Below are 26,985 nucleotides of genomic sequence, written 5' to 3'. Positions count from 1 at the left end.
AAAGGCACAATTTATGTTATTAATAATTTTATATTTTCAAAATAAATATACTTAAATTAACTGTATTTTTTAAAGACAATTTTTTGGAGCAGTTTTAGTTTCACAGTTAAATTGAGAAGACAGTACAGAGCTTTCTCATGTACCCACTGCCCCCAACATGCATGGCCTCCCTCATTATATATATATCTCTCACCAGAGTGACACATTTGTTACAGTTGAAAAACTTACATTGACACGTCATTATCCCCCAAAGTTTACCTTAGGGGTCACTCGTAATGTATGTTCTATGGGTTTGGACAAATGTATAATGTATACATTTCACTGCCTTAAAAATCTGTACACCACCAATTCATCCTCCTTCCAACCCCACTCTAATAACCAATGATCTTTTACTGTCTCCATAGTTTTGGCTTTTCCCGAATGTCATATAGGAGTCATACAGTGTTTAGCATTTTTGGATTGCTTTCTTTCACTTAGTAATGTGCATTTAAGGTTCCTCCATGTCTTTTCATGTCTTGATAGCTCATTTCCTTTTAGTGTTGAATAATATTCTATTATCTGGATGTACCGCAGTTTATTTTTCCATTCACAGACTGAAGAACGTCTTGGTTGCTTTTAAAATTTGGCAGTTATGAATAAAGCTACTATAAAGATCCCTGTGCAGGTTTTTGGGTGGACCTATGTTTTCAGTTTCTTTGAGTAAATAACAAGGATTGTGGTTTCTGGATCATATACTAAGAGGGTGTTTGATTTTGTAAGGATCCACCAAGCTGTCTTCCAAAGTGGCTGCACCATTTTGCATTCCCACCAGCAACGAATGAGAGTTCCTGTTGCTCCACATCCTTGCCAGCATTTGGTGTGGTCATTGTTCCAGATTTTGGCCTTTCTAATAGATATGTGGAGGCACCTGATGGTGGTTTTAATTGCATTTTATTGACGACATATGATATGGAGCATATATTATTTTTTATTTAAACCTGTTATTATCTATTTAAATTCTGGGGTTAGAGGGTTCCTTCAAGGAATACTAAAGGTATATATCTAAACTGCATGTTTTCAATCTGACAGTAGCTCTCAGAATTCAAGAGCATAGCAAAAGCAGGCCAGCTGTGTATTCCTACTGGGTACATTACATGTCACAGTATGAAACTTTGAAATAATTTGTTATTTAGTGTAGATTTTAGTAAGTCATAAGAGGAAAAAATTGGAGCCAGCACGCCCAAGTGTTAATTTTAAAGATCTTATGAATTTTGGAAACCATGTTATTGAGGGAGCAGGAATATTTAAAGACAGTGTACCAGATGGAAATGAATATGCTCTATTTTCATTTGTATATTTTGTAAATAAAAGCTGATATATCTGAGGTTCCCTCATGAAAATGAAACGTTTCTATTGACACACAATTTGCCTAATAGACACAGAAATTTGTATCTAGGGACTAAAATGAGGGTATGATATAATGGAAAATATCCTCAGTAGTTAACTACTATTTTTATTATTTTTTTCTTCCCTCTAGTTTATCAGTTCAGAAAGCAAAAAACAAAATAAACCATTATGGTGAGGATTGGTGCCTATGTTTTGGTTGATATTGTCACATATTATTATAATTACACTTTCTATGGTCCTAAATAGTAATAACGCTTCAAAACCACATATGACTATATGCCAATGAATATATTTCTTCTTTTTTCATAGACATTATTTTTCTGCCTTTAATTTCTCTGAGTCGAGTGCAATTATTTCAAAGCCAAGAAATCCCTCATTAAAAAAAAAATCCTCAGTAAATTTTGAGGTTTAAAAGTTTTTTTTTTCACAAGTTTGAGAGAAAAATGCCATTTTTCAAAGCATAAAATTCTTGATCAAATATAGTTCTAACTGGATACATTCATGTTTTCTATTAGGTACATAGGCATAGTAAATTATGCATTCATATTACCTATAATGCTGAATTTCTGCACCTTGAGAGAATAGGTAGCCCCTGGTGATAATAATTACACAACAGATGGCTCTTCCTGAAGCAGAACAACACATATCATGTGATTTAACCATGAAGAAAATGAAGAGAGGAGTTATAAAAATAAATGGAGATAGGCATCTGATTAAGTGACAGTGCTTAGCAATATGTTGAATCAGACACAGGCAAACATTTATTTTTTCCCCCATAAATTTGGCTGATTTTCATAGCTCCATCCTAGGTAAGGATTTAAACAAACCTATCGGACGTCCCTGGTGGCGCAGTGGTTAAGAGTCCGCCTGCCGATGCAGGGGACACGGGTTCGTGCCCCGGTCCGGGAAGATCCCACATGCCGCGGAGCGGCTAGGCCCATGAGCCATGGCCATTGAGCCTGCGCGTCCGGAGCCTGTGCTCCGCAACGGGAGAGGCCACAACAGGGAGAGGCCCACGTACCGCAAAAAAAAAAAACAAAAAACAAAAACCTATTCTGATTGTATCTATCATCATGTACAATCTGTCTTTGTGAACATTAAATATATTTTAATATGCTTTTGCCATAGTTTTTAAAATATGATCTTAGGTATTTTAGGTTACTGAAGCATGAACAATACCTTTTTAATGGAGGGGACTCAAAAGATATTTGTTTTGTTTATCTGGAAAAGTCAAATGTCCTCTCTTTAACAGCGTTATTTGGATAAAATTCATATACCATAAAATTCACTTTTTAAATGTGCAATTCATTGGTTTTTAGTGGATTTATATTTACCGTGTTTGTGCAACTGTCACTACCATCTGTCGTTTCAACACCCCAAACCACGTAGCCATCCATAGCCACTCCTCACGGCCGCACGTACATTCAACACCCCTCCCCTCCCAGCCTGAGACAAGCAGTCATATACTTCCCGGCTCTACAAATCTGCCTATTTGGATACAGGGCAAAAATGGAATGATACAATGTGAGCTCTTTTTTGACTAACTTCTTTCACTTAGCATAATAGTTTCAAGGCTCATCCATGTTATAGCGTGTCAATGCCTCATTTATTTTTATGGCCTAATAATACTCCATTGTATGGATAAACCAAATTTTGTCTCTCTATTCCTTAGTTGATGGATAGCTTTGGCTATTATGAATAGTACTACTGTGAACATTCGCGTACAAGCTTTTGTGCGGACATAGGTTTTCAGTTATCTTGGGTGTATAGCTAGGAGTAGAATTGCTGGATATTATGGTAACTCCAATTTAAAATTCTGAGGAAATGCCAATAATTTTTTTTTTCCAGAAGTTTCTGCACCATTTTATATTCTCACCAGCAATGCATGAGAGTTCCATTGTCTCCATATCTTCACCAACACTTGTTATAGACTATTTTTTTTTTAACTTTAGTCATCCTAGTGGGTGTGAAGTGGTATCTCCTTGGGGTTTTAACTTGCATTTTTTTTTTTTTTTTTTTGCGGTACACAGGCCTCTCACTGTTGTGGCCTCTCCCATTGCGGAGCACAGGCTCTGGACGTGCAGGCTCAGCGGCCATAGCTCACGGGCCAAGCCGTTCCGCTGCATGTAGGATCTTCCCGGAACGGGGCATGAACCCGTATCCCCTGCATCGGCAGGCGGACTCTCAACCACTGCGCCACCAGGGAAGCCCTTAACTTGCATTTTTTTAATGAGTAATGATATTGAGCATCTTTTCACGTGCTTATTGTATATCGCACTTATACATTGTATATTGTGCTTATTTGTATAACTTCTTTGGACAACTGTCTCTTCAAATGCTTTGCCCAGTTTTTAATTGGGTTATTGGTCTTTCTAGTGATGAATTGTAAGAATTCTTTATGTATTCTGTATACAAATCTCTTAGGTGTATGATTGCAATTACTTTCTCTCATTATGTGTGCTGTGTGCACTTTCTTGACCGTATTCTTTGAAGCAAAAGGTTTTAATTTTGATGAAGCCAAATTACTTTTTTCTTTTGTTGCTTTTGCCTTTTGCTTTTGTTGCTAAGAAAGTATTGTCTAACTCAAAGCCACAAAGATTTACTCCTCTGTTTTCTTCTAAGAATTGTATAATTTTAACTCTTCAGTTAGCTTAAGTCAGTGATTCATTTTGAGTTAATTTTTATATACATATGAGATAGCGATCAAACTTAATTCTTTTGCTTGAGGATATCTCATTATCTCAGCACCATTTGCTAAAAGGCTATTCACATTCCCTGTTGAATTGACAATTGCTTCATGATAGATGGATGCTATGAGGTTCTTATACAAAAGTTTATATGTAGAGAGTAGTGAGAACAGAAACTAAGTAGAAAATAATGCAGGTGTGCACAACCTTGGCCTTTTTGTTCCCAGATCCAATTGTTTCCTCTCGCCTATTTCTTTTGGGCTTCCCAGGCTTCCATGCCTTATTATAGTCAAAGACAACAACAGAGACCATAAGATGGGAGAAAGGGATGAACTCCATCCTGGGCAGCATCTCTGGCAGCAGTTAAATCTCCTTCATGTTCCAGGTCTTGATGTACACAAGTGCCCTGATTTCCACTTCTTCTTGGTTCTGGTAACACTGGAACCACTCCCTTACTTCCAGTAATAGTTTTGTCTTTCCATCTCAGGGACAGCAGCAGCTTCTTGCTTTAGTTAATATCTAGGTAAACTTCTTTTCCCTAATTTGGAGTTTTAGCTCTTCCATGACCTATGTAAGCAATACCTTGTATTGAAATCCTTCTGCTTGAAAATGTAGAGTAGTTATCTTTTCTTGTTTATACCCTAATCATGCTGCATCTGCCAGAATAGAAACCAAGGGGCTAAGCTCAGAAGACAAGTTTCCTTACATGTCTTATCTGATTCCTTATCCCACTTGTGTCCCTTATCAAGATGGAGCCAAAGAAATTTTATCTGAGGCTCAATCCAACCTACAGAATGTGGTACTGATTCCATCCAGAGTGTAGGCATTGGATGAAATCTACCTTAAGACCAAGGAAATGCACTTCTGTGTCAAGTCCTAGTTCAATTTCAGCTTCGCCTTTGCTTCTTTCATGTTCATGATACAAGCCCTCCCCAACCCACAGAGCATCTCCCACACATTGTCCCAATTTGTACACCAGTTCCAATACCGAACTGCTTTTTATGCCTATTGCCTGTCCCTAGACCTACCTTCATGAATTTTTTATGTTAACATAACATCTTAAAGTTACTGGTACTTCTAATTCAACTCAAATTAATTTAACTTAATTTAATTCAATTTAATTTAATACACATTTTAAGCCATTTAACATATGCCAGGCTTTGTCTTTAGCTCTGGGAGGTGAACATTTACTGCTCGTGAAGGACCCACAGAGTAATGGGAGAGGTAAACAAAGCAAAAATTACAAAAATATTATGTACTATGACAGACATAGATCTAAGGTCTTAATGATACAGAAACTTTCAACAAAGTGAAAGCTACTTGTCTCTCTTTTTTTTAACATCTTTATTGGAGTATAATTGTTTTACATTGTTGTGTTAATTTCTGCTGTATAACAAAGTGAATCAGCTATACATATACATATATCCCCATATCCCCTCCCTCTTGCGTCTCCCTGCTACCCTCCCTATACCACCCCTCTTTGCAGCATTACTTACAATAGCCGGGACATGGAAGCAACCTAAGTGTCCACTGACAGATTAATGGATAAAGAAGATGTGGCACATATATACAATGGAATATTACTCTTCCATAAAAAGGAACAAAATTGAGTTATTTGTAGTGAGGTGGATGGACCTAGAGTCTGTCATACAGAGTGAAGTAAGTCAGAAAGAGAAAAACAAATACCATATGCTAACACATATATATGGAATCTAAAAAAAAATGGTTCTGAAGAACCTAGCGGCAGGACAGGAAGCTACTTGTCTCTTAATAAATCATTATCAATATGGATTTTTATCTTCCAATCTAGGAAAACTTCCATCCTTTGTAGTTGGGTAACACTTCAAACCCTGCAAACCTATTCTCTCTCCCTCTGTCTCTGTCTGTCTCTCTCTCTCTCTCAGAGAGATTGCTAAGGCCAGCCTTACTTAAGGATGAAATTTAGTACAATGGAACTAGGTTTGTGATTCTAAAAATCTAAAAGCAAGCCCACTTTTAGCACCTGCATTCATTTTATTCAGCACAGACCTTGCTGTTTAGTAATTATAAAAATACACAGTTGAAGATCACAGCCCTCCCAAGCCTGCTTCATTTGACAGTTTTACTGGAGTGTCTGTTTTTTGAAAACAAATATTGTATTGAATGACTATCTCATGCATATGATGTATTCTTTTTAATCACTGTTGAATTTCAGCTTCCTCCTCTAGGGATGAATCGTCTCAGTCTAACAGAACTTTTTTTGACTTACCATGGTGTATATGTTATCAACTTTGATATGCACATTTTCACATCAAAATGTGCCAGTTTTAAAACTTAAGTTGCAAGTATGTTATTCAATATATATTGAATAATATATATAATATAATGTATATATAATGCATATATAATATGTATGTGAGTTTGTACAAAAAATAGCCACTTCACATGTCAGCTATCCAACTTTCGTCACTTCATTACACATTTAATATTAGGTATGCAAAATGATTTTCTTCACTTTACCAATTTAATATTTTTACTTCTCCTCTAAATTACTTTTAACTTTAATTTTAATTTTTGATTTCTATGTTACCTTAGACACAAAAATAAAAAATACTAGAATTCATTCACTGTAAAATTATTTAGGTTAATATTTTTGTTTAAAAATTATGAAAGGGAATAATAGTGATTGTTATAATTATTATCATAAAAATCTGTGATTACAAGTTGAGATTAGAGTTCAAATTATAAAATTAAAGCTTTTATGTAAGGCTATAAATTTTAATAGAGGATCACCATTATTTTATTTTTTCTTTAGATACTTTAAATGCTTTATAATTTATGTTAATTACAGCTTTTAATACTAGTAGATATATCCTTCCTTCCTTTCTTCTTTCCTTCCTTTTTTTCTTTTCTTTTTTCCTTTTTCAGTGATTTTTTTATTGTAGATAACAGTAGGCAGCCTCAAAAACAATCATTAGGGCTTCCCTGGTGGCGCAGTGGTTGAGAGTCCGCCTGCCGATGCAGGGGATATGGGTTCGTGCCCCGGTCCGGGAAGATCCCACATGCCACGGAGCAGCTAGGCCCGTGAACCATGGCCGCTGAGCCTGTGCGTGCGGAGCCTGTGCTCCGCAACGGGAGAGGCCACAACAGTGAGAGGCCCGCGTACCGAAAAAAAAAAAAAAAACAATCACTAACATTGACTTTTTTATCATTCTTGGAAACATCTTTATTACAAGTTCTCTTCTGTACTTCTCTGCATGTATTACAGAAAGGGTATAACTCCATTGACTGATGTGACACTGTTCTCAATGCAGTAAGCAAGTAGCACTTTTAGAAACATCTTTATTACAAGTGTCTTTAAACACTTCTCTACATGCATTGCAAAATGAGTATAACAACTGACTTACTATGCAATACTCATTCCAAACTGTGCCTCTGGAAATATATTAGAAAAAAAGTAATTAAGAAAAATAAAGTTTGTTATTTTCCCAACGATCTACCCTGCTAAGATTTAGGGAAGCTGTTATTTCTTCCAAAAGTAGAACTCTTTGAAACATTTAAACATATTTGATTTTATGCATTTAAATATAACCACTAAAAATATAAGCAAAGGACACAGCAGCAAGTCTTGCAAGTGTCTTCCTCCCTGGAATCTAAGTATAACAATAACAATACATTTGGAAAGTTCACTACTTTCTTTTTTTTTTTAATGGACCAAATGATCATTTCACATTTGAATTTGTAGTTGACTAGAAATGCATTCAACTGTTCCTTTGGTGACTAATAAGCTCAGAAGAGATCAGGAAATAACTGTTTTAAATGTGCTAGTGGATGTTTCATTTAACTCAATAGGAGGTTTATAAACCATTAATTCTATAATTCATTCAGGTCTTACAAGTTGCTCAAAGATTTCAAAAAGGTGTTAACTCTGCATTTAAACTGTATCTGATCCCACCTCTGCCACATAATTGGCTACTTTCCTTCATCAAATTATGTCATTTTTTTGGTTCCCAATTCCCTCACCTTAAATGAAAGATTAGGCAACAAATTTCATTTTTTAAATTTTGCATCCTTTTGGATTCCACTAGAATCAGCTGTGCTAATAAATTATTGGCTAAGTAAAGAAATCCATGGAACAGAGCCTCTTTAACCTAGAGGGTTCTAAGTCATGCCTTTGTACATTGACGTACTGAGAGAAATCTGTGCTCCCTGTCATTTCTCCTCCCACCATATTCTTCAGACCACACTTTCCTCATTGTGGGGTATCTCTGTCAATGAGCAGCATTTCTCCTTTTGTTACTTTTAACTGGAATTATTTGATTTTTCACACTTAAGTTTCAAATGACAATTCTGAGTAGAAACATTTACTTATGTATCTCTCTACTTAGAAAAGTTATAATTATCCTTTGAGCTATTCAGTCTTTCAGGAGTATTTACTAATCATCAAATATGTCTGAGGTCCTGGAGACAAAATTCCAAAATCCAATAGCAATAGTTTTTGCGGTTACGGAACTTAAAGCCTAATATTTGTGTGATTAATTAAACCATTAATTACACAATAGATTATTTAAGTGCAGTCATCAGTAACACTATGACTGAGCTGTATGGTACTTTGAGGCTATGTAACCTACTCCGTGGAGGTTAGGGGCTAGAGGAGAGATGTCCCCGAGGAACAATAAATGAACTAAATTCTAAAGGAAGAAAAATTAACCAGAGAAAGAGGAGGGAAAGTTATTTCAAAAGAGGAAGTGGAGGCCAGAAGGTCAAGGGCTTGGAAGTGCCTTTTTGTGGTTAGAGCAGAGAGAGTGAGGACAGTTTTGAATATCGTGCAGTCTGGGGCCAGGTCCTTGAGGGCCTGGTAGAACATGTTCAGTATTTGGGTCTTTAAGAGCAAAGGAAGCAATTAAGTAGGGAGTTACTTGATAGGACTTGAATTTGCAGAAGCTCAGCCTCACTGAGCTAGAATGAATGTGTGAGTTTTCCACTGTCTAGTGGCGAGATAATGGTAACTTGACTAGAATAGTGGTAGTTTACTTGGATGAATGCAGATTAATTCTAGGAATAATTAGGAATTAAATTTTATAGGACTTGGTATTAGAGTAGGTATCAGAAGTGACTAAGGGAGGGATGTGAGAGACAACCTCCCCAGTTCCCACCTTGATGAATGCTGTTAATTATGACAGGGCTTGGAGAGGGGGACCAGAGCAATACTAAATTAGTCCTCACCCTGTACTTCTTCAGGGAATGAGTGCCCGTCCCTTGGTGATTATTTAAATCTAATTTTGTTAAGGTTGTACCTTTGTGAACATTCAGATTAGGATCATATACTTGTGCACTACATGATGCCTTGCAGTTTGTCATAGTTAAACAAATACTTGTCAATTATATCAGAGAGGTGGTTGGAAGTAAGAGTAAAGAATTCTAGCTTTGGAATCTGATATCTATGCCAGTGACTTCCTACAGGTAACACAAACTAGTAAGTGGTCTAAATGGAATTTAAATATATTTTTCTACTTAATGGCAAGCAGAGCATGGACATTTTTCTGTATTTTCTTCTGCAGGGTGGAAACTAACTTTTTCTAGATTTTGTGAGGCTACATGTTGTTTTCATCTGTATCAGCAAATATCTTTTGCTTGGCATTTTCTCTCTCTTTCCAGAGCTGTCTATTGGGCTCTGTGGTAGGCTGAATAATAACCCCACAGATGCTCACATCCTAATCCTTGGAACCTGTGAATATGTTACCTTACATGGTAAAAGGGACTTTGCACATGTGGTTAAGTTAAAGATCTTGAGATCATGGGATTCATCTGGTTTATCAGGTACACTCAATATAATCACAAGTCTCCTTATAAGAGCAAAAAAGTCAGTCAGTCAGTAGTTGAAGATGTGACATGATAACAGAAGTAAAAGTTCAGAGTGACGCAAGGAAGGGGCCACAAGCTTAAGGAATGGAGGTGGCCTCTAGAAGCTGAAAGAGACTTGAATGCTTTCTCCCCTAGAGACCTCCAGGAGGAACCAGCCCTGCTGACTAGCTTCATAAGACTGACTTTAGCCCCATAGGTTATTTAAGACTTCTGCTCTACAGATCTGTAAAAGAATACATTTGCATTGTTTTTTTTTCATTTAAATTTTATTGTAGTATAGTTGATTTCATTTGCATTTTTTTTTCATTTAAATTTTATTGGAGTATAGTTGATTTCATTTGTATTTTTTTAATTTAAATTTTATTGGAGTATAGTTGATTTCATTTGCTTTTTTTTAATTTAAATTTTATTGGAGTATAGTTGATTTCATTTGCATTGTTTTTTTAATTTAAATTTTATTGGAGTATAGTTGATTTCATTTGCATTGTTTATTTTAATTTAAATTTTATTGGAGTAGGAGTATAGTTGATTTCATTTGTATTTTTAATTTAAATTTTATTAGAGATAGTTGATTTCATTTGCATTTTTTAATTTAAATTTTATTGGAGTATAGTTGATTTCATTTGCATTTTTTAATTTAAATTTTATTGGAGTATAGTTGATTTCATTTGCATTTTTTTAATTTAAATTTTATTCGAGTATAGTTGATTTCATTTGTATTTTTTTTAATTTAAATTTTATTATAGTTGATTTCATTTGCATTTTTTTAATTTAAATTTTATTGGAGTATAGTTGATTTCATTTGCACTGTTTTAAGATGTTATGTTTGTGGTAATATTTTTACAGCAAACACAGGAAAATAACATGGACTCTTTTACATCTCTAACTTGTTAGGACACGAACCTGACTGTGTAAAGCTAAATTTAGCACCTGCACCTTCCTACAGCAACACCATAAATTAATAACTTTCCCAACTTTCCCAGTGATAACCTTTAGCATTACCAATGGCCCTATTCTCTCAGAGTTATGTTTGTGTTTTCTCTTTCACCTGTATTTCTAATGACAAATTCCTGAGATTCCTTTTGTTCAAAGTTGTTAGTACTCATCACTTCATATTCTCTACTGCAAAATTTCAGAAACAGACAACACAAATATAAATACATTTGCTAAAATGCCCTTCTCATTTTTTTGCTTCTGATTCATACTCAAGGCCAATATCAAATTGTTTCACAAAGCTTCCCATAAGGAACTCTACTGTCATTGTGTTGGGCTTTTCCTTGCCCCCATTACCCATATTATTTGTTCCCTTTCCACTTTTTATTTCATGTTGATTCTTCCCTACCTCCTCTCCAGCTAAATTTAGCATGATATTACACACAGAGGACAAATAATAAATAATATGTAGGAAAAAATGAATAAATGAAATTTTTTCAATACAAAGTTGAAGATTCATTTCTCCCAGGATGCTTCCTCTGACTCAACATATTAACTATCTTACAAAATAATCATTAGCATTATTGTATATATTTTGCTATCTAATCTTCAGCTTGTTTACATATTTCAGCTGTTTGAGGAAGTTATGGTATCCCAGAGAAGGAATATACAAAACGTATATTCTTTTCCCTAAATATTTTCATTAATTACATACTGTGTGACAGGCATCAAGAATAGCAATAAACAAGAAGATACCATTCTTCTCCCCATGGAATCTGAAATGTTTATTTTTCTTTTGTCCTTTAACTTTAGAATTTATATCCTAGTCGATTAGTTTTCTGGGGTTGCCTTAACAAATTACCACAAACTGGGTGGCTTAAACCAAAAGAAATGTATTCTCTCAGTGCGGGAGGCTAGCAGTCCAACATCAAGGCATCAGCGGGTTTGGTCCCTTCTTGGAGCTCTGACAAGAATCAGTTCCATGCCTCTCTTAGGGTGGCTCCTAATCCAATATAATTTCATTTTCGCCTAGGTACATCTGTAAAGACCTTATTTTCAAATAAGATTACATTCACAGGTACCAGAGATTAGACTTGAACTTATCTTTTGGCGGGGGACAAAAATGCAACCCACAACACATGGGTATAACCTCTGGGAAATAAGGCATATGAATGTTTACTGAGTAGATTCAGCCCAATTGGAACCAGGGTAGTGGGCCTGCAGGGGCCCCGTTGGCATAAACTTCTCTGAATCCCTGATTCAATGACGTTCTTCAGCTTCCCTGATTTCTCAGGCACAAGGACAAGGTCATGTAAGGTTCTTAATTCCTTGTTCAAAAGCAATGATTAATTTTTCCAAAAATATATAACATAATTCTTATATCAAGTTTCTCAGTGGCATAATGACACTTTTTTAGCTCTCAGGAACATCACACTTCTTTTGACAGAGTCTGTTGCTTCTAAAAAAAAAAACAACTTTTGGACAGAAGTTTAGTTGCTTATTAGTCATTCTTTTGACAGTTTTCTCTTTCAGCTCCACCTCTGTTCACTTGTAAGATATCATTTGTTCTCTATCCAAAATATCTCTCATTCATCTACTAACTACTCACCCTCCTTCCTTCTAGAAGATCTGGGAAGCTACAGCACCCTCCCAACTGTTTTCTCTACCTTCCGTCTCTCCCTGTTCCATGTATTCTTCCCCAGAGCTGGCTGCTAGATCAATTTTCTGAAGACCACCACTTATTACACGCCTCTCATTTTCGCAAATATTTAATGTTTCCCCATTGCCTATAGAACGATGCCCATATATGTTAGTCATTCCTCCATGCTCTGAAGCCAACAGCCTATTTAAATGGTTTTCTCATCATTTGCCATCTGTAGCACACATGCTAGTCACGCTGAGCCTTAAGCCATTTTGAATCGAAAGTGAAATTTTTCTGTGTGCTTTTCCTCCTGCTATTCTTTTTGTCTGAAGTATCTTTTTTTCCTCAAACTGTAATGTAAACCCTTCCTTCTCTCTAACTCAAATTCCACATTTAACATGAACTTTAGTTTGTATTTCTAAACTGGAAGCTACAAAATCCTCTTTGGAAATCCCCTGTGCCTTAATGTGGACTCGTTACAGCATACAGGTCTAGTTAGTAACATGATTTGTTTCTCTTTCTGTATATATTATTCAGAAATGTATTATACTTTTTATGTTTATAAATTATATCCCCAGAGCTTGAAGACAATACAGTTTATATATTTGCTTCACTTACCTATCCCTTAGAGTCACCAGCAAAATTTCCTGTGCATGTAATCAGTCAATATTTGGTGAGAAACTGAATGAATCAAGCAGGTGAACTCACCTTGTAACTACACTGGTTGCAGTATATCAAACAGTTTCATTAAATGCAAAGAAAACCAGTTTGCACCAGCTTTTATACAACAGGCAAAACACAGAGGCCCACTGTTCCCTAATCACTCTTCCAGTGTTCTAATCATTCACCCTGGAGGAATAGTCACCTCAAACAAGGACCTTGGAGTTTTTGCTTCAGCCCTTTGCTGCTGTGGCTGCTGGATGAGGCGCAAGACCACACTCGCAGGTTGACAGAAATCCCTCCTGTCAGATGGCAGCCTCATGCTGGCAGCTGTAATGACTGAATGTCTGGTGTTCCCGGGTCTAATCCACCGTTTCCCTGTAGTTTAGTCACACTTCTGTCTTACGCACACACTGCAGACACTGACCCACATTGCCCCCTGGGTTTGGTGCCTGCAAGCCTATTTGTTTGTTGTTTGTTTTTAACAGGAAGATAAGTGATTTCTCTGAGCAAGGCGGGTATTAACACATTCAGAGAGGATGGTTTTTTCCCTCATAGGGAACTAGAAAACTTGGCTGAGGTTTGGTTTTGGAGTTTCTATTATATATTTACACCATTAATTCTCCAAACCTCAAGTCACAACGAGGGGGGAGATATAAATAAAAAGAGATGGGAATTTGGAAGATTAGTATGTGGAACAGGAAGATGTAGATTATAGAGTAAGGATGCATCCTTACGGAAAGATTCCTTTTTCCCAAATAACTTAGATTCTCTTTTTAATCAATGAAGGAACTTATTGCTCCCGATATTATGTTTTTTTCCTCCCTTCCCTGTGTCATGAGAGACTGAACAAAACTCTGAAATTACTGGAAATACCGCAGAGTATTGTTTGATTGCTCTTCTTCAAGGTTTAATTGAATCCTGGTCCAGGGACCGGTAGAGATTTATATCTGGTGGGCCCTCAATGGTAGAGACAGATCACATAAAGCCTCTGTCTGACTTCTGTCTTTCCTGTCTTCCCTCTCTCCCTCCTTTCTTCCTATCAATTAAAATTTGTGTTCTGTTCCTATGTACCTAGTCCTTTGCTGCTCATATAAAATGTATGATGAAAGAAACATTCTTTCATTTCAAGCAATTACTGTCTGGAAGGGAAAAATAACCTACCAGGTAATTACATGGTAAGAATAAGTTACAATTAGGCTGTTGACAACTCAGATGAAGGTGTTGTCTGAGAAACAATCCCTAGGGGCTGGAGCCTATTTACCAAGTGAGAACAGTGAGAGAATTTAAGAGGACACGGTTTCTTTTCAGCTCTTACATGAAGTTTATATATATATATGTACATATATTCTGAACGTATATATAGTATTTGAAATATACATGCATATTATATATAATCATTTTGAATATATGCATATGGAATCACATGCTTCTATATGTACATGTAGTTTCATATATGTGTATATAACGTGTGTGTGTGTCTGTTCAAGCTATATACAAGCTAGGCAGAAGGTCTAGCTAAATAATACCGTCAGATAAGAGGTGGATTTGCAATCAGTATTCTCATGGTCAACTGTATTTTAAAATGTCACGTCTTTGCATATATTATTATAACAAATTTGCTGTGGTGATAAGTGTTTTCTAATTTAAAATGGTGAGTTGCCAATGATAATAGCAATTTCTTTACTCTATTTCAAATTACAGAGGATCCTGGGTAAAATTGTGCAGTTAAAAAAGTATGTTAGGATCCAGTACCTTGATTTCCAAAAATGATCAGATGCTGACATTGGTAGCGAGTTAGAAAGAGTTTTGTGCTATAATGAATGACTTTTGAACAGTCTCTGCTTCTTTGTTAGTTTGAGTCTTTTTAAGAGATTGATTATATATGTGATAAATTTTTTTACTTTATTTATTATATTTATTTTACTTTTGGCTGTGTTGGGTCTTTGTTACTGTGTGCAGGCTTTCTCTAGTTGCGGCGACTGGGGGCTACTCTTGGTTGTGGTGCGCGAGCTTCTCATTGTGGTGGCTTCTCTTGTTGCAGAGCACGGGCTCTAGGCGTGCGGGCTTCAGTAGTTTTGGCTCATGGGCTCTAGAGCGCAGGCTTGGTAGTTGTGGCTCATCGTGCATGTTGCTCCGTGGCATGTGGGATCTTCCCGGACCAAGGCTTGCATTGGCAGGCAGATTCTTAACCACTTTGCCACCAGGGAAGCCCTGTGATAAATTTTTAAATTGGTCTTTTTGTACAAAATTAAATGTATTTCCCTCTTCTAATTCGGTTTTCTTTGTCTTTTTTGTTTTTAGTGAAAAATACTCCCAGAATCCACACACCACATCAGAGGGACTTGGAACTACCCTGCCTGTGTGGTTTGTTACCCACTAACTGTTAACATTGATTAGAACACGGGAATTGGACTTTCTCCAATTGTCACCCCCAGGATTCTCACAAGCCGGATGTATACGAAGTAAAATGACCTTCTTAATTAGGGGAAAACTATCCAAGGTATACGATTGCATTTTCTATATTAAATTTGATTTTGTTTTACCTAATTCTTATTTACATGTAATTCATATATTTATCTACAATGGCTAATATTTTATCATCTTATTCATGTTAATATATTTTCTTATATTTTGCTTAAGTTTCTTGTTATTCTTATAAAATACCAGTTACACCAGATTTCCTAATTCAATTTGTTTCAATTCTGAATCCTTTTCTAGCTCTTGAAAACATAAACCAGGAGACTCTGAACCTAACATATGCAACCAAATGATGCTATGATTTGCCAGAATGAATACATCATCATACTGGAATCTGGCTGCTATGGCCAAGATCTTTACTCATTTTATATAACACGATTTCCTTTTATGGTTTCATATTCACTCTTCCTTTTTTTTTTTTTTTTTGGTTAATCATCCAAGCAATTTTTTTTAATTGTCAGAAAAAAAGAATCTAATTCTTCCTCTAATTGAGCTTAAGATTTTGCTATAAATCTGACATACTGCTTTCTAAATAGGAGTTTGCTTGGTTAGCTTAATTATATTTTGTGTGTTATAGGACACGTGATCCCATGATTACTTACACAGAGAAGAAAATCTCTATCAAATAGATAAACTATTTAATGTGTTCTCTTATTTTTTAGTGGAATCTTAGCAAAATTTTGTTTCATGGAGCCCAACATATATTTACTTACCTCTTATTCTATAAAGTTCCTAAAACTTTTGAATGAAAAAACATCACAGTTACATTAATTCTAAATTACAATAAAAGTTGCATTACTACTGTATATGTATTTTTCAAATTTATATACATTTTACAATAAATTTTGTATTTGGACAAAAGTTTCTCTTGGTCTAACAATGACTTTTTAGTGATTATTACATTTGAAAATGCCTTCAAAACCAGAATAATTTTGCCCACAAAATTATTAAGCAAATCAATTTAATCCTCCTGAGGATAAAACCTCTTGTTACAAAAAAGCCTAACTCCTGTGGCCCCTGCTGGTTCCCTCTGCTCCTAAGTGCAGCCCCCAGGTGGCCCTGATGGCAGATGGTGTCCTCCTTGCCTGGGCTGTGACTATAAGTGATTAATAAGCCGTCACCAATCCCATCTGTCCAGTGTAGCCTGTTATACGTTCAGCTACCTCATATAATTTGGGGTTGGGGATCCCTCCTTTGCCAATAAATAGAAGGTCATCAAAATGGACTGAGAGTTGGGCCTCTACATACTTTTTGACAATTTAAGTCTCACTAGATGGCCGCTGTGCCTTCACAAGGAAGCGAGACAAATGCTCACAGATAATCCTAAGATTATTCTCCCCCTTTGGCACTATTGCAGGACTCTCCCAATTCACGTACAGTCCCAGTGTAGACTGGATGCTGAAGTCCTAGATCTCTATACTCTGAAACATAAGCACAGAAAAGTTTCATCTGGAAAAATAAAACATAGGTTGACATTAATTATCTATTACAAGTGTAAAAATCATCTCATTGAAGTACTCATTGACTATGCAAGTCGAGGCTAATCAAATATTCTGAGAACCCTCTCAAGGTATCTAGGTGCACCAGTCAGCCGGGCATGATTAAATGTGATTGCTTGATTTATGGGTTGCTGGGTACAACAGTTAAAAGTCGGAGGATATACAAAACAATGATCAATTCATTTTAGAATAATTGATCAGGAGCCATTTTTTCCCTATAGCGATTTATGTGATAAGTGTTGGGGAAAATAAATAGAAGAAAATCTCCTGCCAGCCCAGTATGTCTTCTCCACAAAGGTAAAAAAGGATCAAACAGTTCTATTATTGAATAACCATTAAACCAGACTGTGACACACGTGACAAGAAATCCAATAAAGGGATTGCAAAGACAGAAAGAAATTTCATCCTTTTTGATAGCCAGACAGCTATAACCCATTCCATACATGTTCTTAAGATAAATTGTATCATCATCAAGTGTGGTGAGTTGACAGCACTGTTTGGTACATATAGCTCTTCCAAGATTCACCTGGCAATCGAGTGGCCACTTGTGTTACTTAATTGCCTTTATGCAGAGGAAAAATAAAACGTCTCCTGTCTCTATGGAAGGCTGGCTGTTCCAACTTGGAGCACTGGTGTCTAGGTTAAACTCCTGTGGAGACAGGCAGAAGGAGATGCTGTTTTCCTCGTCGTTTATATTTTAAATAGACAGCTCCAAGGCCCTTAAGAAAAAAAAAAAAAATTCTTAGACTATAGAACAGGCAAGAGGCTTATTTAACTTTTTGAAGAGAGTTACATGCATCTCCAAGGGACAGAGAAATAATTTTCAACTACAAATTTTCTGAAGAAAATTCTCTAAGAAAATGGAGGATTGGGAAGTCTCCTTCCCCTTTGGCACCAGGGAAAATTCTATTTTTTTTTTTTATTGTATTCACTCTTATATAGAACAACACAATGACATGATTTCTCTTTATGTTTTGAGTATACTAAAGGGGGATGCTTTATCTTTTTTATAGTAGGTGGCAGAGGGAAGCACACAACCAAAGTGGCATCCAATCTGATACAGCAGATGAAAATTCCCCTTTGTCATCTGAGAATTGTTATCTGCTTTCCCAAGACATTATTTCTACAAACTCTGAACCTGGTAAGAGCCTTAAGATGTACTTTCAGTCTAATCATAAATATCACTAGATAATTCCGATCCAATGCAATTTACTGTATGACTGCAACCTGACCATTGTTTTAGTAAGGTTAGCCCGGATAATGCTGTGGTAGAAAACTAATGCTGAAATCCAGGTAGCTTGAAATCATTTAGTTTTTTCTGGTTCATGTCACACTTTCATTGCAGGTTGGCTCAGGGGATCAGTTCTACGTTAGCCCTCAGGAACCCAGGGTCATGGAGACCCAACAATATTGTAGCTGCACTCTCTGGAGTATGTGGGTCAGAAGAGATAGCTAAGGGATCACATGCCTGCTCTTAAAGAGTTCAGCTTAGAAGTGAAGGTATCACTTCTGACCACAGTCTATTGGCAAGTACTTGCCATGTGACCCCATCTGGCTCCTGGCTGGGCAATGTCGTGGCACAGCCTGGATGCCGGTTTCTGTCCAGCCCCCTCTCAGCTGCCATGCTCTTAGGAAAAGAGTCACCTGGCCTCATCCAGTACTGGGTCTCCTTCCCCATGGCAGCCTGTATACAGTGACTGCTTGGTGGAGGTGAGGGAAAAAGGTCCCAGTCTCTATTCCATTTCCAACATCTCTGAAGACCCATCAGAGCACCAGAGTTTCATAGGATAGCCAATGCTATTGTGCATCTTCTCTCTCTGCCCACTTGCCCTTTCACCACAGGACCTGATCCCAAGAGCATTTCCCAACAAATTTTCTGCAAGCAAATCTTTGTTGCAGAGTCTGCTTCCCAGGGACCATGACCTGTGGGCCACAGCCTATATTACAGACATCAGAGTGTTTGTTAAAAATGCAAATGACTGGTCTTTATCCCATGCCTATCGAATTTAGAAAATCTAGGACAGAGTCTGGGAATCTGCATTATTTAAAAGCACCCCAGAAAATTACTTTCCTCATTAACCTGACTCTAACAATGACAGTTGTAATTACTTTGATTATGTACAAAATTGAAGAGTTGAAGTGGTGGTGGTGAGAGGAGGTGTTCAGAGAATTAGGAAACCTTATGCAATCTCTTCTGTCAAAATCATTTATGTTAAAATAGAAAAGTGTCTACAAGTAAACTCTATCAGGAATAAACAAACCACTTGCAGAAACAAAGATTTTAAATGTACAGACCATGAAATGTTGGACTGCTATCAATTACATGAGCCAAATTAACATATTTAAAATAATTTTATATCTCACATTCCTGATGCCAGAAATGTCCCACCTTGGCCACTCCTTTTCTTCAGTTTTTCTTTCTTCACAATTCTTCGCGAATTGTGACCCTGAATGGCCAAATTGTCATAGCCGAGCTGAGAAGTCAAATCAGTTTCCAAAGCCATTATTCTTCCTGGAAACTGACATTATTGAAGTGGGTACTAACTAAAGTCTTTCACATTAGAGATAAATTCTTTTTTCCATCTTCCTTCTCTTTGTTGTTCAGATCTAAATAGAAACTCCAAAAATCTCCATATATCAAGAATTAACCCATTAAGCACTGGCTTGTAGAGAAGCACGTGGTAGCAGGAAGTGAAACAAAAACTGTGTGCTCCATATACAATTATCAAAGCATCCCTCCGTATTTTAAATTCAATAGAAAATGATCATATAAGCCCTACAACCAACAGACAGCACTATATATAAAGACTCACGTTGTCCAGTCTGTTCATACACCGTTGTTGACATTCTCAACCCTTCCTGGCTGGATCCAGGGACCATGGGCTGATTGGAAATGTTCCCATTACACAACAACACAAGAGCAAATGGTATTTCCATTGCATCAAAATTCCGATTGTAAGACAAACAAATGACTCGTTTTTATGATGATTTTGCTTATCATTAATTTTTGCATTAAATTTGACTTTAAAAATACTACATTCAGGGCTTCCCTGGTGGCGCATAAAAATATTACATTCAGGGCTTCCCTGGTGGCGCAGTGGTTGAGAGTCCGCCTGCCGATGTAGGGGACATGGGTTCATGCCCTGCTCCGGGAAGATCCCACATGCCACGGAGCGGCTGGGCCCGTGAGCCATGGCCGCTGGTCCTGCGTGTCCGGAGCCTGTGCTCCGCAACGGGAGAGGCCACAGCAGTGAGAGGCCCGCGTACCGCAAAAAAAAAAAAAAAAAATTACGTTCAATCATTACTTTCTTGATTACTTTGTTTTCTGGAGTCCCCAAAGATTTTGTATATGAGATGATTGTCTCATTTCCCTCACCCTCATCTCAGCCGTGCTGCCAGGGCTCATTACTTTTATATACAGGGACTCATTGAGCAGCCCCTGATATCTGATACTTGTCTTATTTAAAAGCCATAGTGATGTAGTAAAAAGAGCACTAAATTAGCAGTAAGAAAACTTAGGTAATGGTTCCATCTCTGGAACTCTGAACTTGGAAAACCATAGATGGATTTATCTTTAATTTAGTCTTTTTTTTTTTTAATTTGCAAAATGAGAATAATTATAACTTGTTTCTTAACCTCACAGTGTTCTTGGAGAATGAGATGGGTTGAGGAGTATGAAAGCACTCTGAAAAAAACGGGGTTTTTGGCCCATAAGGACACCCAAACCATTCTTGTTGCTTGTAGCACAGTGTTTGAAGCGTATTTTATGAGTGTGTGAATAGAAAGAAAGCATTCCAGCTAGATGGCCCAGTGGCTGCTAACTGAAATTCCTTTCTCCTTATCACTTCCTCCTCTAAAGCCATATGTTCCTAATTCTCATGCCCTTGGACCAATAAAAACTAGGATTTGGGTGGTAGTATTAGAGACATGTTTCTGAGACTGTGCACCCCTAACCAACACATACGTATCATCTGGAAGCTTCTTAGAAATGCAGATTCTCAGACAACATCCCATAAATTGGGGGTTTCGGCCAGCAGTGTGAGTTTTCACAAGGCATACATGTGATTCAGATGCAGGTTAATGTTGAGAACACTGGCCCAGAGGACAGGAAGGTAGGAGATGGATGTCAGTTTTGCCAAGCTGTTTCTCCAGACCTGGACCTTTGACTGTCCTTAAGAATTCTCATGAAATTCCTCTTTTGCCTTTGCCATTTCATCATGAATTCTCAGGCCACATTTGTTTCTTATACTTTTTTTCACCTTTATTGAGTTATTACTGATAAATAAAATTATAAACTATTTAAAGGGTACAATGTAATGATTTGATACATGTATACATTATGGAAAGATTCCCTCCTGTTTTTTTTTATTATCCTGTTATTTCAGGGTCTCTTTTTTTTTTTTTTTTTCTATAAACACAGGTGTTACACAAAGATCACCTAGCACTGTTGAGTAAAAGTCATTATCCCTGGCTCTCAACTAGAAAAAAAGAATTTTTAACAGGAACATCTAGACTGATTACAATGAAACCATTTCTGCAGCACAATTTGAGTCATGCAGTTAATAGAGTAAGGCTTTTAGAAGTACAAGTAGTATACAGACACAGCTCAGGCAGCTGTTATTCAGTGCTATGAGTATTCAGTTCCATGAGTATTTAAATTCTGTGACAAGATTAGCAGGTTAAACATTGAAGAATTAACCCAGGGTATTGTCTTTCCTTCCTCCAGAAAATCCACTGAAACAAAAGCAAGTGAATAACGGAGACTTAATCTCGTAAGAGAAGGGAAATGAAAAACTCGGCTGTGTGGATGTGAAGGTATCAATTATATCTCTTTCTTGCCAACTGCAGTTCAGAGTCACTGAGAGAGAGTTCCAGGATGGGGATCAGCTTTTCATGTTTAAAATTTAAAAAGCCACATTGAAAGAGAGGGCTTTGGAAAGCAACTAAAAGAGCTTGTTCAGTCTCCTTTGAGTCTAGTGGGGCACCCAGACTGGAGGCTGGTCCAGAGGGCAGACCCAGCTCCAAGACACTCACCAGGTCACCTAAGAGCAAACGGGAGCTGAGTGCACCCTTTGTGCAACCAGAGAGAAGAGGTTGAGCTGAGCACACCCATGCAGTAAATCACAGACTCTTCTGACGTGGGGAAGTGAGGTCGCCCTCAAGAGAACAGAGTTGTGACTCGAATGGGTAGTACTGTTCCCTTAGTGGTGGTGCCTCAACTTGAAGACCTGAAACCAGGGGGATGGAGCCCACTGAGAAAACATTCCCCAGCAGCATTGTGTCTTAGCCTTAAACCATTTGAGTGGAGCTATTGATCCAGTATCTTCCAGAAGGTGACCTTGTCCCTCAGGGGAGGATGGTTGGTGGTGGGTTAAAACAGTCCTGCTTCTATCTTTTCTGAGGCAGATCCATCAAAACCAATCTTCCTAAGGTAAAGGGAGGTTGATTAGATTTTGCTCATGGAGGCTCAGAAATGGGTCAGGAGAGTACATTAAGGACACAAAAGGCATATTAATTCTAAGGCGGAACTACCTTCAGGCTGAAATTTCACTCATGATTCTTTTTCCAAACCATATCCAACCATATTGCCAACATTACCAAAGTGTTAAATACATTTCTATAATAAAAAACAACAACATAAAAGTATCTCATATCTTGAACAGAGAGATTTTACCTCTCTGTTACCAAATTCTAAGGGAGTGATTAAAGTCCAAAGATTAAAATCCCATGTGCTAAGCACTTTTTTTCTTAAAGAAATACGGTACTGAATTGTATGGGAAAAGATAAATACACGTGGATTTCTGTCTTTTTCATATCACTAAAACCGGTGGAGTGTTAGTTTGGGCTTGTAGCACACACCTTCCCAGTTCTGCATTCAGTGACATCACATTGATAAAATTATCCAGAGTGGGAATATTTACAGCATGGAGGTCATCAAATGGTATAAATCAGAGGGTTTTTTTTTTTTTTTCCTCCTCTACAGTGAGTTTACCAGCATACAATTAATTTATAAAAACTTTATTATTATCTCCTTGTAAATTATGTAAATTATCTCCTCGCTGAAAACTGTTTCTCCTTTCTGGGAAGGGGATGGTCTGCATCACAGTCTCTACATTTTAGAGCAGTATACAAATGCAAAGTTTTAGGTAACTACTAGTTGCAAGTAAGGTAAAGACATGAACTTGTTCTCTTCCGTAATGGGGTGGTGGAGGAAGTATGTCTGTTTTAAAGCAGTAGTTGTGGGCCAGGAAAAGTGCACGAGGCAGACATCCTCACAGGCTGTGACAGAGAGTGAAGAAGGGGGCCAAGGTCAAGCTCTCACTCCCAGGGGCACTGCCTCTTTACAGACTCCTGCAGTTCAGCTCATCTCCCTACGGCGAATTGGTCCTTCTTCTGTAACTTAATCTGTTTCACTTCCCACAAGCGGAAGTGCTTGCCTCAGACCACGAAAGAGTCACGATAATTGGATTTTTTTCACTTCCCTAGGAAATGTGTCCTGAGTACAACAAGTTCAAATATGGGTGTTGGTGGCCTGCTCTAGAGCTTTGACCAACTATAAGCTTGTTTCTTATGAGAAAATATTTCTGAATCAATTCTGACAATTAGGTGATTAAAAAATTAGGAACTTACAGAACCTTATGAAAAAATACCTAGTGCACTCATCACAGTGTATGTTCCACAGAATGTTAGTTTTGAGAAACGTTGAAAGGAAGAGGACATGCTGAGATAAACTAAGTTAATTATTTTAGAGAGTTACTATACATTACAGAAAAGCCACAACAAATAAAACTTTGGAATATAAATGAATTAAATTTTAAGACTTCATGAATTGTACCACCTTTCTTCATATTTTATATTCAGAGTTTTAGTTTATCTGACTCTGGCAAGACCGTGTTTTTATATCACTCATCAGCTGCGTCCACTAGGCAGAATGTTATGTTGCATTTAATGTATTGAAAAAACTGCATTTAAAATACCATGTGGACAGAAGGCATTTCCTGTGGATCTGTACCTTATTTTTAGATTAATAGTCGGCATACCCTAGTGTATATGGGCATGTGCATTTGTGTGTGTAGGGTCAGGGGGACTGGGTAGGTATTACGTAATTAGTGCTTTCATATTACATATATGATTGGAAATGGGTCATGACTTCATGGGCTGTTTGTGACCACAGTACCCATGTATACACACAGGGCATTTTCCATAAAGGAGAAAGAAATGCTAATTGTTCTTATTAGTCCTTTGATATCTTTTTGATCACTGGATGTTCTGAAATCTGTGATCTAGAGAAGCATAGTGGGTTACACCTATAAGGCATATGAAATATTATCTTGTCTAGTGTTATCACACTTTATCTTGGAAGAAAATCCCCCTCCTTGTTTTTTATTTCTCAAATGAAGCCTTAAGGCAGAAGTCCATTTTGTAAAACTGATGAACAGATCTGGCCTCCTTGGAGCGAAATGAGGGCCCTGTAAACTTCACCACCCTGTCATCCAACTTTCCCACTAACCTTTGGCTTCTCCTGGTTCCTGAAAACCCCACCCCAGGGTCTCAGGAAGTGTGATTTGCAATCTACAGATCTAGAGAAATCTCATTTTAGATGGGGGAAAATGAGACTCAATGAAGCAAAGAATAAATGTGGAGTTTAAAAACACTTTCCTTTGTTGGTTGCTCTTTTCCCTGCCATGAATTCTCAAATATGCATGGGGTGGGCGTGCAGAGGAGGAAGATATTTGCCTCAGATCACTGACTAAGAGAGCCTTAACGTTCCTCTCAGCTGACTAAACTTCAGACCATTTTCCTCCTCACTCTACACATCGGACCTCCTTTTTCTTGGAACATTTGCTTTAGAAAACTTATAATTGTAAATCCCTCCTCTGCTCCTTTGAGATGTAAATCTTTTTCAAAAGCCTCTTGCCAGTTTTACAGCCCAGGGACGTCTTTCTCGAGGACCTCAGAGCCAAGCGTTTGAAAGGAGACTGTGCCCATCTCCCAGTCTGGAGGCTGGGGAAGGAGCCTAACTGCAGAGGGCTCCAAATTGTAAAACCACCTCTTGTCACAAAGACATGAAAAAGTTCACTTTCCCTTTGGGTAAAGCCAATTAGCAAACACACTGGCCAAGATACTTTCCTCAGCCCAACCTCTCAAAAACCCTGCAACCCTTTGTTTTAGGGAATTGAGTGTAGACTTAGTTTTTAACTCTCTCCCCTATTGCAGTAGCCTTGAATAAAGTCTTCTTTACCTGTTTAACTTTGGTGCAAATTGAAAGCTTGATTCTGCTACTTAATTTGAAATTCTTATAACTCTGTAAAATTAGATCTATAAACTGGGGATTATAATAGTACCTAACGTTATATTTGTTCTGATAATCAAATGAGCTAACATAAGAAATGTCTTTAGCACAGTGCCTGCCTCCTAGCAAGTATGGGCAATAATAATTAATAATAAGTGCTGTTGTTACACCACTTAATTATCAGTGAGGACACTGAATTGGCATTTTTCTCTGTCTTGAAATGGCCATATAGTCTACTATAATAATACTATTATCATAATTCTTTCTCTTTTCATTGCAATGCTAACATCTGAGATTCATTATGCAATTAAGTAAATTCCTAACTACTCAGGGACATTTAGCTATCTTGTGAATTAATCTTTTCACCTTTCATGTTAGACCTGGCCCACGCATGGCTTTTTCACTGGCAATTAGCACTTCCTCTGTTTGGTCTACCACTGCCAGCTTAACGCCTCTCCAGAGGAGATCAAGGAAAAGGAAAGAGAGAAAACCCCAAAGCTCGGTTGACAGCACTGCTTTGGAACGTTGAAGTAAAGTGATTCTGAGGAATGTGATGGCTGAGTCTTCTGTCTTTTGATCCATTTCTGGCTTTTTGCCCTGATTGCTCCTCACAAGTCTAGAGGCCCCACTGGCTCTGGATCACAGATAAGGACATTTTTATTTTATTTTTGGGGAAGGGGAGAGGTGAGTTCTTTTGACTCTTGTTCAGTTGAAATTCAGTTCATTTCTGAAAATAGGTGCTTTGGGAATTGCATAGTTAATCTGTAAAGTAAACCAAACACCAGAGTTTGAATAAATATGTCTATTTAATAAGTTACTTTCAACTGTGCCCAATGGAACACAATTTAAGAGATGTTTTCTAACTTTGCCACAGTTCAGACTCTTTGCTTCCAGTTTTGAGAAGCCATAGGAACAAATAGGTCAGCTTTATAAGGCTTGATTAAAACTGCATTTTAATGATAAGATTTCATATTTGTTGACATTTTTTAAAAATAGTTGCTTAAAAATCCGTTTACACTTTGATGTTTTTTATTGTTTCCAGGCCTGTTAGCAAATACTGCTAACCAGCACCTGCTGAGAGTAGGTTAATGAGGTCTTCCGGCATCAGTGGGGATGATTAAAATCCTGCACACTATTAAAACTCTCTCTGTATCCCATCTTTGTTTTAACTTCATATTTGAGTTTTATTGAAAAAGACTGTCTATCAGATAGTAGGACTGAAGAGGAAGTAATCTACTTCAGCTTCACTATTTTTTTTTTTGCATTCAGAAATATAAAAAATACATCAAAGAAGTATTTTTTTGTCACTGTTTTGCCTTTTGATCCTTTATAGTCAAAGACTTATATTAAAGTACATTCACTTGGTTGTGCTGGTAAGATACAAAAAATATCACACAACATACAGGATAGGGGGGTAGGGAATGATGTTGAAAAACAACCCACTTCCCAGCATACTGAACATAGTTGTGACGAAGCAGCTGATCTTACCATCTACCAGATGGGTCCTCGGATGATATTTCAGGGATGAGGTTTAGATCCTCAAGGGAGCTAGGATAGGAG

The 26,985-nt window shown here is 37.3% G+C and overlaps 1 long non-coding RNA gene across 1 annotated transcript in view; it reads left to right on the top strand.

Annotated features, from left to right (window-relative positions):
• Positions 1 to 26,985, top strand: part of LOC137204085 (uncharacterized) — a 104,225-nt gene that overhangs the window by 30,677 nt on the left and 46,563 nt on the right. The window contains exons 3-5 of the long non-coding RNA XR_010933415.1: positions 15,457 to 15,655; positions 18,146 to 18,273; positions 21,859 to 21,947. This is a non-coding gene — a long non-coding RNA (uncharacterized lncRNA). The remainder of the gene's footprint in view (positions 1 to 15,456; positions 15,656 to 18,145; positions 18,274 to 21,858; positions 21,948 to 26,985) is intronic.

The sequence above is a fragment of the Pseudorca crassidens genome, chromosome 12 (genome assembly GCF_039906515.1).
Source record: "Pseudorca crassidens isolate mPseCra1 chromosome 12, mPseCra1.hap1, whole genome shotgun sequence".
In the NCBI taxonomy this organism is placed as follows: domain Eukaryota; kingdom Metazoa; phylum Chordata; class Mammalia; order Artiodactyla; family Delphinidae; genus Pseudorca; species Pseudorca crassidens.
Note: the sequence above shows the minus strand (reverse complement) of the source record. Positions and strands in the feature narration are given on the sequence as shown.